At 48.1% G+C, this 17,164-nt stretch overlaps 2 protein-coding genes and 1 pseudogene across 2 annotated transcripts in view; 2 read left to right on the forward strand and 1 right to left on the reverse strand.

Annotated features, from left to right (window-relative positions):
- Positions 1-17,164, reverse strand: part of LOC148143409 (uncharacterized) — a 204,486-nt gene that overhangs the window by 97,859 nt on the left and 89,463 nt on the right.
- LOC148143410 (uncharacterized) lies at positions 1,455-2,857 on the forward strand (annotated as a pseudogene).
- Positions 5,605-17,164, forward strand: part of LOC148143411 (uncharacterized) — a 35,652-nt gene continuing 24,092 nt past the window's right edge. Inside the window, exon 1 of the mRNA XM_087974185.1 lies at positions 5,605-5,867. The gene's annotated coding sequence lies outside the window, so the exon portion shown is untranslated. The remainder of the gene's footprint in view (positions 5,868-17,164) is intronic.

Raw genomic sequence — 17,164 nt, forward strand, 5'->3', positions numbered from 1 at the left:
TCCCTCTAAACCCTACCCATTCATGTACCCATCCAGCTGCCTTTTGAATGTTGTATTTGGACCAGCCTCCACCACTTCCTCCTGCAGCTCATTCTATACATTTACTACCCTCTGTGTGAAAAGGTTGCCCCTCAGATCTCTTTTGGGTTTTTTTCCGCCCTCACCTTAAACCTGTGCTCTCTTGTTCTGGACCTCCCCCTCCCCCCAAAGCAGGGAAAAGATTTTGCCTATTTATCCTATCCATGCGCTTCATGATTTTATAAACCTCTATAAGGTCACCCTTTAGCCTCCAACGCTCCAGGGAAAACAGCCCTAGCCTCCCTTTAGCTCAAATCCTCCAACCCTGGCAATATCCTTGTAAATGTTTCTGAGCCCTTTCAAGTTTCACAACATCTTACTGATAGGAAGGAAACCAGAATTGTGCGCAATGTTCCAAATGTGGCCTAACCAATGTCCTGTACTGCGACAACACAACTTCCCAAATCCTATACTCAGAGGATTGGGAAAGTTTTCAAAACTTACAAAAGACAACCGGGAAAGAATGGAGGGAAAAACCAAACCTTTGAAGGTCAGCTTGGAGGCATCAAGGTCTCAGGACAGGGGGGTGGGGATGACCCCAGCTATGGGCCACGTATGAGCAAACGGTTCCAGATTGATTTACGATATCTGATCGGTACAGACGAGTTGGACCGAAGGGTCTGTTTCTGTACTGTATACCTCTATGACTCTGGCTTTCCACTAATGTTTGCCATGTCAGTATATTCAATTTCTCTCTGGTGTCATTTTGCTTCCCCTTCCCGGGGATGTTAACCATTTTGTGTCTGGTTGTTCCTAAAGAAGCTGCGTGGCAGGTTCACCCTGAATTGACACACATTGTGTTTGCTTCCCAAAATCAGACCTGCTCACTCTCGGCAGGATCCCAGTGTTGTGAAAGATATTAACTTTCAGGTGGTGGTATCCAAAATTCAGAGAGATGTCAGTCTTGATGTTTTTGCTTTTCTGCCCCTGTAAGATCCTGAATCAGCACCTTCCGGGGAATTGGTTAGAGCGGAGTGAGAACAGAGGGGGAGAGAGAGTGGGATGGTGCTTTCAATTTTGTGGAATAATAAAAGAAAAGAATATTCGGCAGAAAGTAGAATTCCTTGTTCAGAATTTCTACCCTGCACTGGCAGTGATGACTTTTGTAATCTCTTTTTACAGCGTATTTGAAGATCTGATGGCGGAAGTTTCTCAATCAACAGATGAAGGGCTTATGCCCAAAACATTGACCCTCCTGCTCCTCGGATGCTGTCTGACATCCCTGTGCTTTTCCAGTGCCACATTTTTCGACTGACTCTCCAGCATTTGCGATCCTCACTTCGCCGTGAATGTCTGACAGTCTTTCAGTCCACCAGGACCGCAACGATTTTCGACTGATTTCTGAGAGGGATCAAAGCTTTTTGGTTCCTGACTGAGTGAGTATGTTTTCAGCATCACTGGGACTGGACGAGAGACCCCACTGTTGCAGCGCACTGTGCGTGGAGCGTGTAGCAGCTATACGACCTGGAAAGAGGAATTCACGACAGGAAGGGGCTGGAAATTTGATTGTGTGCGGCTGAAGCATCATCCATGGAGAAACCTGAGGAATCCCGCCCCGTGGAGAAACCGTGGAAGTGTGGCGACTGTGGGAAAGGCTTCTGTTTCCCGTCTGCCCTGGAGACTCATCGGCGCAGTCACACCGGGGAGAGGCCATTCCCCTGCCCTGTCTGCGGGAAGGCCTTCAGACATTCCTCCCACCTGCTGGCCCACCAGCAGGACCACACAGGGGAAAGGCCCTTCAGCTGTCCCGATTGTGGGAAGGCCTTCATGTTTTTCTCTGCCCTGTTGGCCCACCAGCGGGTCCACACGGGGAGAGGCCCTTCAGCTGCTCTGAGTGCTGGAAAGCCTTCAGCAATTACTCCAGCCTCCAGACCCACCAGCGGATCCACACGGGGGAGAGGCTCTTCAACTGACCTGAGTGCGGGAAGGCCTTTACTCGGGTCTCCCCCCTGCTGACCCACCAGCGGGTCCACACGGGGGAGAGGCCCTTCAGCTGCCCCGAGTGCGGGAAGGCCTTTACTCAGGTCTCCAACCTGCTGACCCACCAGTGGGTCCACACGGGGGAAAGGCCCTTCAGCTGCCCCGAGTGTGGGAAGGCCTTCAGCACATCTTCCACCCTGCTGAGGCACCAGCGGGTCCACACCGGGGAGAGCCCGTTCACCTGCTCTCAGTGCGGGAAGGGCTTCACCCGCTCCTCCCACCTGCGGAAGCACCAGCGAGTTCACGTGCCATCGCAGGGGGATTGAAGGAGTAACGGTCAAGTGCCATTATCGATTGGACTATCAATCCGGTTCCGGGGACTCCCGGGTTTGAATCCCACCACGAAAGATGGCAGGGGGAGTGGGTGGTGTGGGGGAGAAAGCCCCCATCTGATTCACTCTCTCCCTTGTTAGGAAAGGGAACCGCCATTGTGGGAGAGTATTCATTCAGTCGTTCCACCTGCATCCTTCACTCGGTCTGGCCTGCACATGACTCCAGACCCACAGCAGTTTGGTTGACTCTACACTGCCCTCTCCCCACTGGCAAATGAGCAGGGAGAAACTTACCAGGATACAGGGTATGGGTTGAAATTGCTGAGTGAGGCAATACTTCCTCCGGATTATGGCTGTAACAAGGATCCAATTACAACCTGGTGCTGCCCAATAGTAAAGACAGTGGGGTGTGTGTGGGCTTTGATCTTGAGCTGTTTAAAAAGCAGCTACTTTGTCTATGCCTTTTTGCAGGGGGGAATCTGAAGATGTAACTAAGTTGAGTCACAATAAAGGTTACCTGAACTTACCGCCGGGCTCAGACTCTCATTGAAAGCTTTGAGCTCCAAGAGGTTTTTAGTTTAAAGCTGCTCCTTCGTTTCAGCCTCCTGCACTGAGTTTCCAATGTCATGTATCAGATGGAGCAGTGAATGAGAAGCTAGTATCGTGAGAAAATGTAAACCTTTCAGGTACTGTGTTGTTTCATCAGCATTGTAAAGTTTACTGACAGCACCAGGAGGTGTGGGCTGTGTTCACTAGAAATGATGTGGAGGTGTCGGTATTAGTCTGGGTTGATAAAGTTAAAAAGAAATCACCCAATACCAGGTTATTGTCCAACAGGTTTATTTGGAAGCACGAGCTTTCTGAGTGCTGCTCCTTCATCGGGTAGCTGTGGAGCCGCATTGTAAGACACAGAATGTATATCAAAAGATCAGTATCATGCAACTGATGGAATATATTGAACAAGCCTAGATTGCTGTCAAGTCTTTCATCTCTTCGAATGGGTGTAGGTTTTGGTTCATTAATGTGTAACTGCCAGAACATCTTTTAAGTCACATTCTTGAGATGACTTTAGGTTTTATAAAAAAGATGACATCTCAGCTCAGACAATGCATTTAAAGGTGTGAGAATTGAGTCTGAAAATGTGTTGCTGGAAAAGCACAGCAGGTCAGGCAGCATCCAAGGAGCAGGAGAATCGATGTTTCGGGAATGAGCCCTTCTTCAGGAAAGGGCTGAAGAAGGGCTCATGTCCGAAACGTCGATTCTACTGCTACTTGGATGCTGTCTGACCTGCTGCGCTTTTCCAGCAACACCTTTTCAGCTCTGATCTCCAGCATCTGCAGTCCTCACTTTCTTCCTGAGAATTGAGTTTGACAGTATTCCAATCTTGAGTCAGACTGGTTCTATTTCCAAATTCATAAAATATTACATGGATTGACTGCCTGGAAATTGTGTGCTTTTTGAGCAAAATTGAATACATCTGCAAATATAATTCTGCCAATACAAATTCACCCCATAGAATTGTGTGTGGGTGCATGTGAGTTTGTGCGTGAGAGTGTGTACATGCTTGGTAAAGTGTGAGTGTGATGGAGTATAAGCCTGAGAGAGTATTGGGTGTGTGTGTGTGTGTGTGTCTGAGGGGGAGCATTTGTGAGAGAGTTATTAATACAAGGAAGGGGTTGCATTTTGCTAAAACAAGCAAGGGCAGGACTTGTCCAGATAATGGTAAGGCCCTGGGTCATGTTATAGAACAGACAGACATGGGGGAGTGGTGTTCAGGTACATAGTTCGTGAGAAGTTGCATCACTGATAGACAGGGTAGTTCAGAAGGCATTTAGCAGCATAGCATTCATTGTTCACACCATTGAGTACAGGGGTTGGGACATCATGTTGAAGTTGTATAGGATATTGGTGAGGCCACTTTCAGAGTACTCAGTGCAGTTCTGATGGCCCTGTAATCGGAAGTATTCTTATCACAGAGGGTTCGGTAAAGATTTACCGGGACGTTGCCAGGACTGGAGGGTTTGAGTTATAAGGAGAGGCTGGGACTTTATTCACTGAAGGAGAGGAGGTGGGGGGGGGTGACATCATTAAGATTGATAAAATGAGGAGTGGAGGGGGGCTGAATAGCAAAGGGCTCTTGCTTAGCATCAGGGCGCTCAAAACTTGGGGGCATATTACTTAAGGTGAGGAGAGAGATTTAAAAGGAACCGGAGGGGCAACATTTTGAAAGAGGGTGGCTTTGTATGTGGAATGAACTTATTGAGGATGTGGTAGTTGCCGGCACATTTACAACGTTAAACAGCATTTGGATGGGTACATGAATAGAAAGGTTGAGAGGGATTATGGGCCAAATGCAGGCAAGTGGGACTGCTTTAGTTTGGAATCCTGGTCGGCATGGATGAATTGGACCGAAGGGTCTGTTTCTGTGCTGCATACGTTTACTGAAACCAGTAGAATTCTGAAAGGGGCTTGACAGGATAGATATAGATAAAATGGATACTTTATGGGGAGGGTCATACAATCCCAACAATGTGGATGCAGGCCATTCAGCCCATCTATTCCTCTATGGCCCTCTGAACAGTATCCCAGCCATACCCAACCCCTTACTGCGTATTTCCCATGGCCATGCCACCCTAACCTGTACATCCCTGGTCACTATGGGTAACTTAGCACGGCCAATTCTCCCTAAACTACACCCGAATCTATAAATTACCTTCTCAAGAATGTAATTTAAATGCAGAGCTTTTCTAAAAAAAATGTCAGTCTGACTCAACAGTGGGACACAGACAGAATTCACACCTATTGTTTCTACTTATAAATAGGGCAACGTCTCTTCGAAATGTAGATTCATTTAGATATAACTGCGTCACTTTACATATGAAGATATCCCTTTGAATGTGCCCACATCCCTTTGAAATGTAATCTCGTCCACCTACATCTCTTCATTTTAACGGGGTATTTCCGCAAATATTCATGTCCCTTTAAAATGCAGATTTCCCCCTTTGGATATGATGTCGGAATATCTGTTTAAGTTGAGCCGTGAGCTTTCCCAATGTAGACAGGGCTCCTGGAAACGTGGCAGTGTCCCCCCTGCAGCTGCAGAGCGAGACAGGAGAGTTTGTTTTTGTGAATGAGCAGTTGTAGCGCGAGGTGACTGTTGCTGGGTGACGGTGAGGCTCCCCCGGCCCCGCCCATCCCCCCGTGCAGACGTCACGCGGGGGCGAAGGCGGTTGGGAGGAGAAGTCGCTCGAGCGGGGAAGCGGCGGGAGGGCGGCCGTTAGGAAAATGGCGCCGCGCGGCCCGGGGCAGACACCCGTCACTGGGCACCGCCGCCTTCCTGGCGCAGCTGCTGTGTCACGGCCACACCGGCCGGCTGTACAGCAGGCAGGAGCCGGTGAGCATTCTGGAGGCGGATGGGGTTAAGGGCCTGCTTGGGAACTCGTCGGCCGCCTGGGTGGTGGAGTTCTACTGGTCGTGGGGCGGCCCCTGTGTCAACTATGGGGCCACCTGGAAGGTACTGGGCCCGGGAGGTGAAAGGTGAGGCAGGTTGTGGGGGGACGGAGGGGAAGGAATGTGGGGCCTGTCCTGTCATAGTGACATTTTACACTCACTTTCCATCTGCTTTTACTGGCGCTTGTGCTGTTTACCCCTCACTGTTTGTTTAATCCTTGTGCTGTTTACCCCTCACTGTGTGTTTAATCCTTGTGCTGTTTCCCCCTCACTGTGTGTTTAATCCTTGTGCTGTTTGCCCTCACTGTTTGTTTTAATCCTTGTGCTGTTTCCCCCTCACTGTGTGTTTAATCCTTGTGCTGTTTGCTCTTTGCTGTTACTTGTGCAATTGCTGAGGGTAGTGTGTAAATACTAGTGAAGGAGATTATGCACCAGCATGTATATGTTCCTCAGTCATTGAAGGGGCAGGACCTGTTGAGAATGGTTAGTAAAGCATGTTGTGCACTAAGCCTTGTTAACATGGATATAGTTTGTTATTTGGAAAAGTAGACTTTATTATTTAAAGTCATGGATGCACAGCACGGAAACACCCATTTGGTCCAACCTGTCCATGCCAACCAGATATCCTAAATTGATCTAGTCCCATTTGCCAACACTTGGCTCATATCCCTCTAAATCCTTCCTATTCATATACCCATCCAGATGTGTTTTAAGTGCTGTAATTATACCGGCTTCCACTACTTCCTCTGGCAGTTCATTCCATACGTGCACCACCCTCTGCATGGAAACGTGGCGACTTAGATACCTTTAATATCGTTCTGTCCTCAACCTCTAACCTCTTGTTGTGAACCTCAACCCTACACTGACGAAAAGACATGAAAAAAATAGTTGAGCAGCCAGACAAAATGCAAAAGCCATGAAATGTTGAACCACATGAGGAAAAAGAACTGTGGCTCTACTCTTTATTTCTCCCCTTGGCATTTGAACACTTAAAATCTGACAATAACACCATCGCCACAGAGCATATTGTGTCTGCTCCTTGGTGTGAACAACAGCATGCATGCCCGCTGGTGTCCATGCTCCTCGCTGTCGGCAGAAAAGGCGACATCGCTTATCTCTGTTCCTCAAGGTCTTCCCTTTATTCTTAAAGCTGTGCCTTCTGGTCCTTGTCTCTCCTACCAGTGGAAACATCTTCCCAATGCCATTGCACTACTCTGTCCGGTCATTTCTGCTGGTGGGTGAGACTAGGCCTCAAGGTTAGAGGGAGTAGCTTTCAGACAGAGATGCAGAGGAACTGCTTTTCCCCGAGGGTCATGAATCTATGGAACAGTCTAGATTAGAGTGGTACTGGAAAAGCACAGCAAGTCAGGCAGCATCCGAGGAGCAGGAAAATCGATGTTTTGGGCAAAAGGGCTTCCATCAAAATCTATGGAATACTCTGGCCAAGGAAGCAATAGAGGCAGCTTCATTAAGTATATTCAATACACAGTTAGGTGGGTTTTTGCCTGGTAGGGGAATTAAGGGGTTCCTTGTGACTGCAGGGAGGAGGAGATGAGATGATGGACAGGTCAGCCGTGATCTTAATGATTGTGGAGCAGGCTCACTTGTGGCAACTGGAGTGAATCCAGGGAGGGAGCAGACTTTACGACCTCAGGTATGTGTCATGGTTACCCGGGTGAGGAGAGACATAAGGATAAGCTGGGACTGTTTTCCGTAGTGTGCCAGAGTCTGAGGAGTGACCTTATACACTTTTATATCATCGTGAGGGACATGGATAGGGTAAATAGACATGGTATTTTCCTTTGGATGGGGGAGTCCAGAACTAAAAGGTAATAAGTTTAGGATCAAGAATGTGGTGTTGCAGCAAGTCAGGCAGCATCCGAGGAGCAGAAAAATCAACGTTTCGGGGGAAAAGCCTTTCATCAGGAAAGTGTGTTTGTATGTGAGTTTGTGTATAAGACTGTGCATCAGTGAGTGTGTCTTTGCATGTGTGCATGCTTGATAAAGTGTGATTGTGATGGAGAATGAGCTTGCGAGAGGGTGAGTGTGTTGAGAGGATGGTGTATGTGTATGTCTGAGAGAGAGCGTGTGTATGAGAGAGGTATGGATATAAGTGAGGGGTTGCATTTTACTAAAATAAAGGAGGGCAGGACTTGTACAGGTAATATTAGGGCCTGGGTCGTGTTGTAGAACAGAGACCTGGGGGTGTTCGGGTTCATTGTTCTTGAAAGTTACATCACTGGTAGACGGGGGTGAAGAAGGTGTTTCGCACACTTGCCTTCATTGTTCACATGCTGAGTACAGGAGTTGGGACATCATGTTGGAGATGCACACGGAAAGTACTTTACTCGGAGGGTGTTAGATGTCTGGAATGCATTGCCAGCAGAAGTAGAGGCAGGGACGGTAGATTCATTTAAGGTGCATCTGGGTGGAGGAAATCCAAGATGGCGGCGACCCAGCAAGTCTGAGTCTGTTGTGCTCTGCCCAAGACTCAGGCAAAGTAGGCTGCCTGCCTCCACCACACCTTCCAAATCATTTAAATAGGTTTTATTTAAATACAGCTAGTTATTTTGCACCAAACTTGAGCAGTTTAGTGCCCCGTTAAAATGACTAAAGGAAAGAATGCCCGCAGCTCGCAGCACATAGGAACCCCTCCCCAGCTGCAGCAGAGGCGTCTGCAGCTGCCCCAGGATACTTAACTATGGTAGCGAGCCTTGTTGCAGTGATTTCTAAGCTTGAAGAGAAGATCGCCACCTTCATCGAAGAGTCCAGGAGCAGGTGGGAGTTGCTCTCGGTCGCGTTGCAGAAGCACAACCGAGATATTGAAAGAATCGAACATTGAGTCAGAGGGGCGGAGCTAAAGGCTGCGACCTCCGAGGCTGCTGCAGAATCAGCCGTGGGTCGGGTCTGGAACCTATTGACCAGCGAGTCTGGGCCTTGGAAGATCACATTAACTACCTCAAAAATCAAGGTCGTCGAAAATATTTGTTTGCTGGGCCTTCCCGAATGGGAAGAGGAAGGCCAGTTTACAACGTTTCTGGAGCAGTGGCTTCCACAGTTATTGAATCTGGAGGCTGGATCAGGCCAGGTCTGGGGAGAATGGGCCCACCGGGTTGCAATACACAGGCCCGGCTTGGACCAGCGCCCCCACCCGGTCCTGTTCCGGCTGCAGTGCTTTTTGGAGAAGCAGATGCTCCTGGAAGCTTCCAGAAATCTTGGGAAAGATCCCCAAGCCATGATTTACAAAGGATCCAAGATTATGCTGATTGAGGACTTTTCCTTATCTCTGGTCCAAAAGAGGAGGGCGTTTAAAGGATTTAAACATACAGTACCCCCTGCGCTACCCAGCGATGCTACGTTTTAGCCACGAAGGGTCAGTGTATGACTTCGGGTCGCCGGAGAAGGCCACGGAATTTTTGGCCTCTTGGATAAATCGTAAGAGTTAACTCGTGTGGTGAATGATGTTGGCCTAGTAGATTTAGGTGAGGAGGGGTCTCTGTTTTCTTATTTTTTCTGTTTCTTTTAAAGCTGGGTTGTTTTCCCCCTGTTATTTTGTATTATCATAATTAATTATTATCTGCTGAGACTGTAATTTTATAGTTTTATATGTTTATACGTGGTACTAACATCACCAAATATATCTAAGTGTTGGTGTGGGCGGGTAGGGAGGGTACTCATTGTTAACTTTAGCTTGGGCATACACTTGAATTTTCTTCACTTTATTATGGGGTTCCTGGGTCGAGGGTGGGGCACTGGTCAGGAGAGGATATGATGGGTTTTCGGAAAGGTAATGAGAGGGAAAATCTCCATTTAAATATGTTTTTTTTTTATTTAGAAATAATTTTTTATTATGTTAGTGTGAGTGTAATAAAGAATCTCTTTGTGAAGTTTCTATGGTCTATGCTCGTGGTGTTTTGGATGGTGTTTCTCCTCCCGGGGGGTCTCGGACTTGCCTAGACGATTATGGTGAGTCATTCAATTAAATGGTGCACCTGGAATGTCAAGGGGAGTAATTCTCCAATCAAAAGGAAGAAAATATTATCAAACGTCAAAAAAGAAAGGGTTGATTTCGCTCTCCTACAGGAGACCCATTTATTGGATAAAGAACACTTGAAATTAAAACGGGGTGGATTTGATCAGGCCTTCTTTCCTTCCTTCAGCTCAAAAAGTAGGGGAGTAGTTATTTGGAAGTATCTCCCTTTCAAAATCCTAAGTCAGATAAAAGATGAATCTGGGCGATATATACTAATTAAAGCCCTTATAAATGGAGAGGAATATGGGATTTTAAAGCAGTATTGTCCCCCGGCGCATCCTTTCAAATTTATAAAGGAAACCTTCTCCAAATTGATGGCACTCGGTGCTCGTCATACAATTAGAGGGGGAGACTCTAATTGCATTATGGAGCCGGAAATAGGCAGCATACCCAAGAGTACTGCGGGTGTATCCCCCAGATCTAGACAATTGGTGGATTTGAATCAAGAATTAAGATTAATAGATGTGTGGAGGTGCCTCCACCCGCAAGGCAGAGATTTCTCTTTTTACTCTCATCCACATCAATGTCACACTAGAATTGACATGTTTTTGCCCCCTCGAGTTTTTTAAATTCCATATCATCCGGTAAAATAGATGATATGATAATTTCTGATCACGCTGTTGTGTATATGGAAATCAAGGCTCGGAACAATGAGGCATCCCCCTGACATTGGTGTATGGGTTCCTTCTTAACGAAGGACAGTAAATTTGCAAAATATTTTTCTCAAGAATTTAAAGCTTTCTTGGAAATTAATTCAGGTATGGCCAGTAACCCGTCAATGATGTGGGAGACTATTGAAGCTTATGCACGAGTTCTGATCATTTCATACTTGGTGACCCAGAAAAAATTAAAGGGAAACCAACAGCGTCTACTTGAGGCTCACTTAATAGCAGCTGAAACAGCATACGCTGACAGACCTTTGTTTTAAAAAATTCTCAAGGTCAAGGACCAGGCTCGCAGGAAAGTAGTCTGACACAGAACAAACAGCCAAGAGGCGAGTCTGCTAGAATATAAGTGTTTTATTCCCCGCAGCGTCGCCACAACCAGGTCTCGTACTTACAACGGGTCTGGTTTATACTCACTCTACGTGTTACCGGAACTGGGAGCCGTCAGTTCTCGTAGAGCGGTTGCCAACAACCCACGCTCGGCGGTTAAACGCAACCCCGGAGCAGACTCTACCGAACTGGAGACTTTTCCAGCTGATATACTCTTTTCGAGATCTAAACATTCATGTGAACAGCAGAGCAAGGCTGAAAAACACATTCCATTCTGGTCACATACAGATAAGAAGATTCACACGGGAAGGTGTGTAATAAGATTCACACGGGACTAAGCGACACCTTCCATTTTCGGTTAGATTCACACATGTATTGGGACACAATTTTAACCCTTTCACCACATTCCACTGCTTGGCCCAATACATGTGTTACATTATGATTCACACATGTTTTGGGACATAATTTTACACCACATTCCACTGCTTGGCCCAATACATGTGTTACATTATGCCCATATGTATTCTTTCTAACAAGCGCCTACGTACACGCCAAATATACAAGCAAGTCAGGACATTACAGCATGTTAAAATCACCAGGACCGCTACCAGGATCGACAAGGATGGGAACAGGAATGTCCCCGCAGTGGAGGACATACCACTCAATATGTCCCACCAATGATGAGCTGACTCCACGTCCACTACACGGGCAGCATGTACTACCTCCTGTCCATGTATAAAGGTAGACACCGTAACCTTGGTGACATTGGTTTGATGCTTTCGTAATATCTGCTTAAGCTCCTCGGATCGGTCCAATGCTCGCTTAAACCGATCCAGGGAAATGTTCCAAGGATTCATCAGCACTTTCCACTGCACCTTGGTAAAGTGGCGAGCACTGCTATAAGTGGTCAACAGATAGGTCTGATTCTGCCAGTGCCACTGATAGACATTTGAGAGGCATCCCGAGAACGGTGCTGAGGGAAGCATAGGATGTGGATTATTGGTAGCCACACAGAGCGTGTGTGGCCCAATCTGCCACATCATGTCCCTTGGAGTTTCAACAGTCCATTCGCACAGGGCCGTTCCCTTAGTCAAGCAAGGGTCCCGATACCTGTCCATCAGTAGGCAAGTTTTCCCCTGATCAGTCTGTTCACAAGCGGACAGATCATAGGTAATATTGGTATCTGGGCTAAACCACTGTCCCCTTGTCTTCAGAAAATAATATCCAGAAGATGTAATCACTGGTAATACATAATATCGACAGACCGTAACAGTGTGGGTTACATTCATGGTAACAAAGTATCCGTTACACATAGTTGCGTTACACCATGTTCGTTCTGGATGGGTTATCATCCACAATTTCTCAGATACATTCCATATTACCCTCCACGCTTGTACATTGGGGGATGTTACCACACGCAAAAAGCGTTCTTTCTGTATTTGAGCATGCAACATTTGAATATGACAGGCAGTCCAATTTAACTGAGCCATAATGTTCTCAAACAGTTCCTGAGTGGCACCCCAGACATCCAGTTCCCATTGCAGAGATCGTATCATTATTTCAGCTGTCTCTCCTTGAGTCATCATTACGGATGGCATCCACCTTCCAATAGTATGTAGTCCTTGTGAGGTGGCCTGTCCCGTGTTAGATAATTTAGTCCGGGTTACCTCAGAGTCAATGGCATTCGAGATACCCATAACAGTTCCTGCGCCTCCCAGCAGGGTGTCGTACCACGCTCGTCGCCGCCTCTTGGTATGACACTCGGGTATGAGGGGCAACTGTACCCGCCAATGAACATCAGTGTGCAGTACCGCCCGGGCCATCTGTTGACAAGTTGACATAATAGGGGCCAACTGTGTTCGATGCGACCGCACGCCCCCCGTGGCACCCCTCTTCGGTGCTGGCCCGCCCCGCGTGGGGTTTAATAACGCCTCAGACGGGGCGTTCGTCGAGGGCAGTACCATTATTAACCACATGAATCGATGACGATTCCGAATATCGGTGGCATTGCGCAGCCACAGATCTTCCCCCCGAGCTGTGACGCTCCAATGAGTCCCCGTTGTCCCGCATGTCTGGGTGCGTCGGTCCCACAAACACGTCTTGACTTGGGCATTTACCACCAGGGTGCAATTAGGCGGTATGAACGATATGTCATATTTTTCCCCATCCCGGCGCATGTAGCACTGTGCACACGTGTACAATTGACAGTCGCTGGTGAGAGTCAGAACAACGCACTGCTGACCGGGTTCACATGTAAAATTGTCCTGCGTCCGTCGCTGGCTACTGGCCTCCCACCGCACCTCATGGCGGGCGACCGGTACCAGCGTCCAGGCCGTGATACCGATGCCCTGGAGTGGCCATCCGATCGCGAACATCGCCAATAGGAGTCGCAATCCCCATGACCACCCCATGTTCAAGGCGGAGGGCCAGCCTGCGGGTGCATAGCAATTACAACATTATTTAGGTCTCACGTAAGTAGCACTGGTTCGCCGGGATGTTTGCCCAGGTCGGGTCCCCGGGGTACATAATGGTGACCAGACTGTCCTTCCCCTGTGCTATGATTTCGGCCGGCCTGGGGGGGGGCGGTCGTCTGGCGCATCCATACCTTGGCCCCCTTAGTGTCAGTAGACCCAAATCCCCCCGTCCCACACTCAGTAACCGTAACGGGAGCTCCCGTCTCTTCCACCGTTGTAAGGTTACATGGCTTAATGACCAATTGCGCTATTCTGTCCCCCTTCTGTATCACGTAAGGTTCAGCAGTGATGTTGACCAGGACCACCCCCAACTCCCCTTGGTAGTCCGCGTCAATTACGCCTGCCATCACATCAATCCCCTTTAGTGACAGTCCCGACCGCGGGAGGATATGCCCATAGGTTCCAGGGGGACAAATCAATCCTAATCCGGTCTTAATCACCGTAGGTTTCTGTTGGATCAAAGTCTGGGCAGTTAGTGCTCGTAGGTCCAGTCCAGCCGAAGCCGGCGTGGCCCTTACGGGAATATCAGCTTCCTCAGCGAATCTCCACATTTTAATAGGCTGAGTCTTTGGGGTATCACATACTCGTATCATCCTATTCAAGGGTGTTACCCCATTTCCTAATGGGCGGTTATTAATTTGTTTCACCACCCGAATTAGTTGCTTCTTCCAACCTGTTAAGTCATTGCAACCTCCTGCTTTTCGTAGTGAGGACTTCAGAAGCCCATTCATTCATTCTATAAGTCCCGCAGCTTGTGGGTGATAGGGTACATGATAAACCCATTCCACGTGGTTATCGTGACACCACTGCTTTACCACCCTTCCTGTGAAATGGGAGCCATTGTCACTCTGGACCTGTATGGGCAATCCATAAAATTGTTCAATCAAATCTAAACATCGCAAGGTAGCCTGTTGATTGTTGTGACGACAGGGATGGGCTACCAAAACCCCAGACATAGTGTCCACAGCTGTACATATGTGGTTACATCCTTGTGAGGAGGGTAAGGGACCCACAAAGTCCATTTGCCAGCTCTGTCCCGGACCATCCCCCCGATGGATATGTCCCATCATGTGTTGGGGCACTCCCTGCCGCTGATGTTGACACTGCTCACACTGGTTTACTGCAGTCTTAACATCATCTACCATAAGATCTATTCCTCGGTCTCGAGCCCATTGCAAGGTTCCTTGCACTCCCCAGTGCCCAGCCTTAAGGTGTGCCCATCTAGCTAGGTCCACTGAGGTGCCCCTTTGCACAATCATGGTTCGGACGATACCATCCACATATCGGTTATGTAGAGCTTCCACATCATTTCGAGATGTATGGGCATCTACGTGGGTGATGTATATGACCAGGTATTGAGCTTTCTCCCATATATCTTCCCATAACTGTTTACCCCATACTTCCCTATTCTGGATCATCCACTGATTGGCCTGCCAAGTTGGCATCCATTGTGTCATGCCGTTAACCACTGACCACGAGTCAGAGAACAAACAAACTCCCATGACCCCTGCTTGCATGACTACCATATGCACTGCTTTTAATTCTGCCCACTGACTACTTTTTCCCTCCCCTAATTCTTCTAGGGTAGTGCCTTGTTTTGGGTTAAAGGCGGCAGCTTTCCATCTACGCTGTCCCGCTTTCCATTGGGCTGACCCATCTACGAACCAAGCCGTGGCTTGTTCATCCGGGGTCAGTTCATCATACCGTTTTCCCATCTTAACGGGTGATTCCTTGTATTCAATCACCTCAAACCGTTTTTACCCTTCCTCAGGGGCCTCCGCCACTTGCTCATGTAGGACTGACACTCCTTTCTGTCCAGTCCGCACTCTCTCCGACACATACCATTTCCATTTAATGATGCTGCTCTCTTGGGCAGTTTCTATTCGGTGGGTAGTGGGGTCACTAAGTACCCACGGAAGAATAGGGATAGCTGTTCTCATGATCACTTCATGTCCAATGGTCAGGGCTTCGGTTTCCACCAAGCCCCAGTAGCATGCTAATAACTGTTTCTCAAAGGGGGTATACCGTTCCCCTGCCGGGGGTAATTTTCGGGACCAAAATCCCAATGGCTTACGGGCTCTTCCCTGTTTTTGCCATAAGCTCCAATTGGCATAATCCCCCTGTGCTGAGACTTGCAGTTCTACAGGTCCTGACTGTATCTTTCCCAAGGATACAGCTTGCTGTATCGCTTGCTTGGCCATTTCAAATGCAGTTTGATGGACCTCCGTCCATTCGAACGCTGCCTTTTTCCTCGTAACTCGATACAAAGGTTTTAAAATTTGTCCTAAATGGGGAATATGCTGTCTCCAGAATCCGAATAACCCAATAAATTGCTGCACGTCCTTCTGGGTGTGAGGGACGGCAAAGACCTGAATCTTATTTTTAGCTTTCGCAGTGATTTCCCTTTCCCCCTTGTTCCACACGATTCCTAAGAATTTTACCGTTTGTGAGGGACCCTGGATTTTGGCTGGGTTGATCTCCCACCCATATCCTCGCATATGTTGAACCAGTTGGTCCAGCAATTCCTGAACCTGCTTCTGACTTGTCCCCTGTATCATCATATCGTCAATATAGTGCGAGATCATCACTTCGTCAGGCACTTTAAAGGCAGCCAAGTGTTCTGCAACTATCCGGTGGCAGATAGTAGGGCTATGCAGATATCCTTGGGGCAATCGCGTGAACGTGAATTGTCTACCCTCCCAAGTGAATGCGAACTGTTCCTGCCTATCTTCGGGAATAGGAATTGTGAAGAAGGCATTAGCCAAATCAATTACTCCGTACCACACCCCTGGATGATGTTGGATTCGTCCTATAATAGTGACGGCATCCGGGACCGCTGCCGTCAAGGCCGGAGTGTGACGGTTTAGTTGCCGATAATCTACCGTCATCCGCCATGACCCATCGGCTTTATGTACGGGCCATAAGGGGTTATTCCACGCCGTGGTGCATGTCCTAAGCACTCCCGCTTCCAAATAATCCTTAATTGTGGCGGATATTTCTTTATGTCCGCCGGGAATCCTATACTGTCTAAGACTTATTACGCGATCGGCGATCGGGATGGGGAAGGGGTCCATTTTAACCTTTCCCACTAACACCGTCCTACAGCGCAAAGCCATTTTCGTGATTCCAAATTCAAACTTCCCTTGTTGGAGGTGAAGTGTTAAACCGGCCAGAATGTCCATTCCCAGGATCCATTCTCTAACTGGTGTAATGATAATTGAATAAGTTTTAATGGGCATTGTACCTATCTTTAGGGGCAATTGTACTGTTTTTCCTTCAATCAGATTACCTCCCAGCCCAACCAGCGTGACTGGGGTTCCTTTAAACTTATGGGGCGTCCCATAGATTAAGGTGGCCTCCGCCCCTGTGTCCACTAGAGCCATAACGGTTTGGACGGATTTGCGCCAATAGATAGTCAATGATACATGAGGTCGAATGTCGTCTGCTGACCATTGGCTCGTTCGTGGGCAAACCCTTGGGGCTTGGCCCGATTCCTATTGTTCCTCCCATTCATCTTCCCCAGACAGCACTGGGTAAAGACGTTTGCCTCGCCCTTCTTTGTTCTTGCCTTTCTTACTAGGTTTCCGGCCACGCCTATCCACTTTATAACACTCTCGGAGGGGAGGCCGTACCTCCTCCTCCTCCTCGTCCTCCGAGGATTCCCACCGCTGGGAAGTGGAAGTTCTACCCCTTCGAGGCTCATTAACAACCGGACCCCGTGTCTGACATTTTTGTGTTAGTAATTCCACTAGGTCTTCCATAGTGGGTCGGGACTCCGTCTCTACCCGGGACACTTTCAGTCCCTTTCGTCTGCATAAGTCTTTTAATTCCGGTGTAGGTAGGCCATCAATCTCCGATGCTGGGACCTGCGCCCGTATCAAA

This window comes from Chiloscyllium plagiosum, unplaced genomic scaffold (genome assembly GCF_037043375.1).
Source record: "Chiloscyllium plagiosum isolate Xiang-an unplaced genomic scaffold, Cpla_swu_hap1 HiC_scaffold_27, whole genome shotgun sequence".
In the NCBI taxonomy this organism is placed as follows: Eukaryota; Metazoa; Chordata; class Chondrichthyes; order Orectolobiformes; family Hemiscylliidae; genus Chiloscyllium; species Chiloscyllium plagiosum.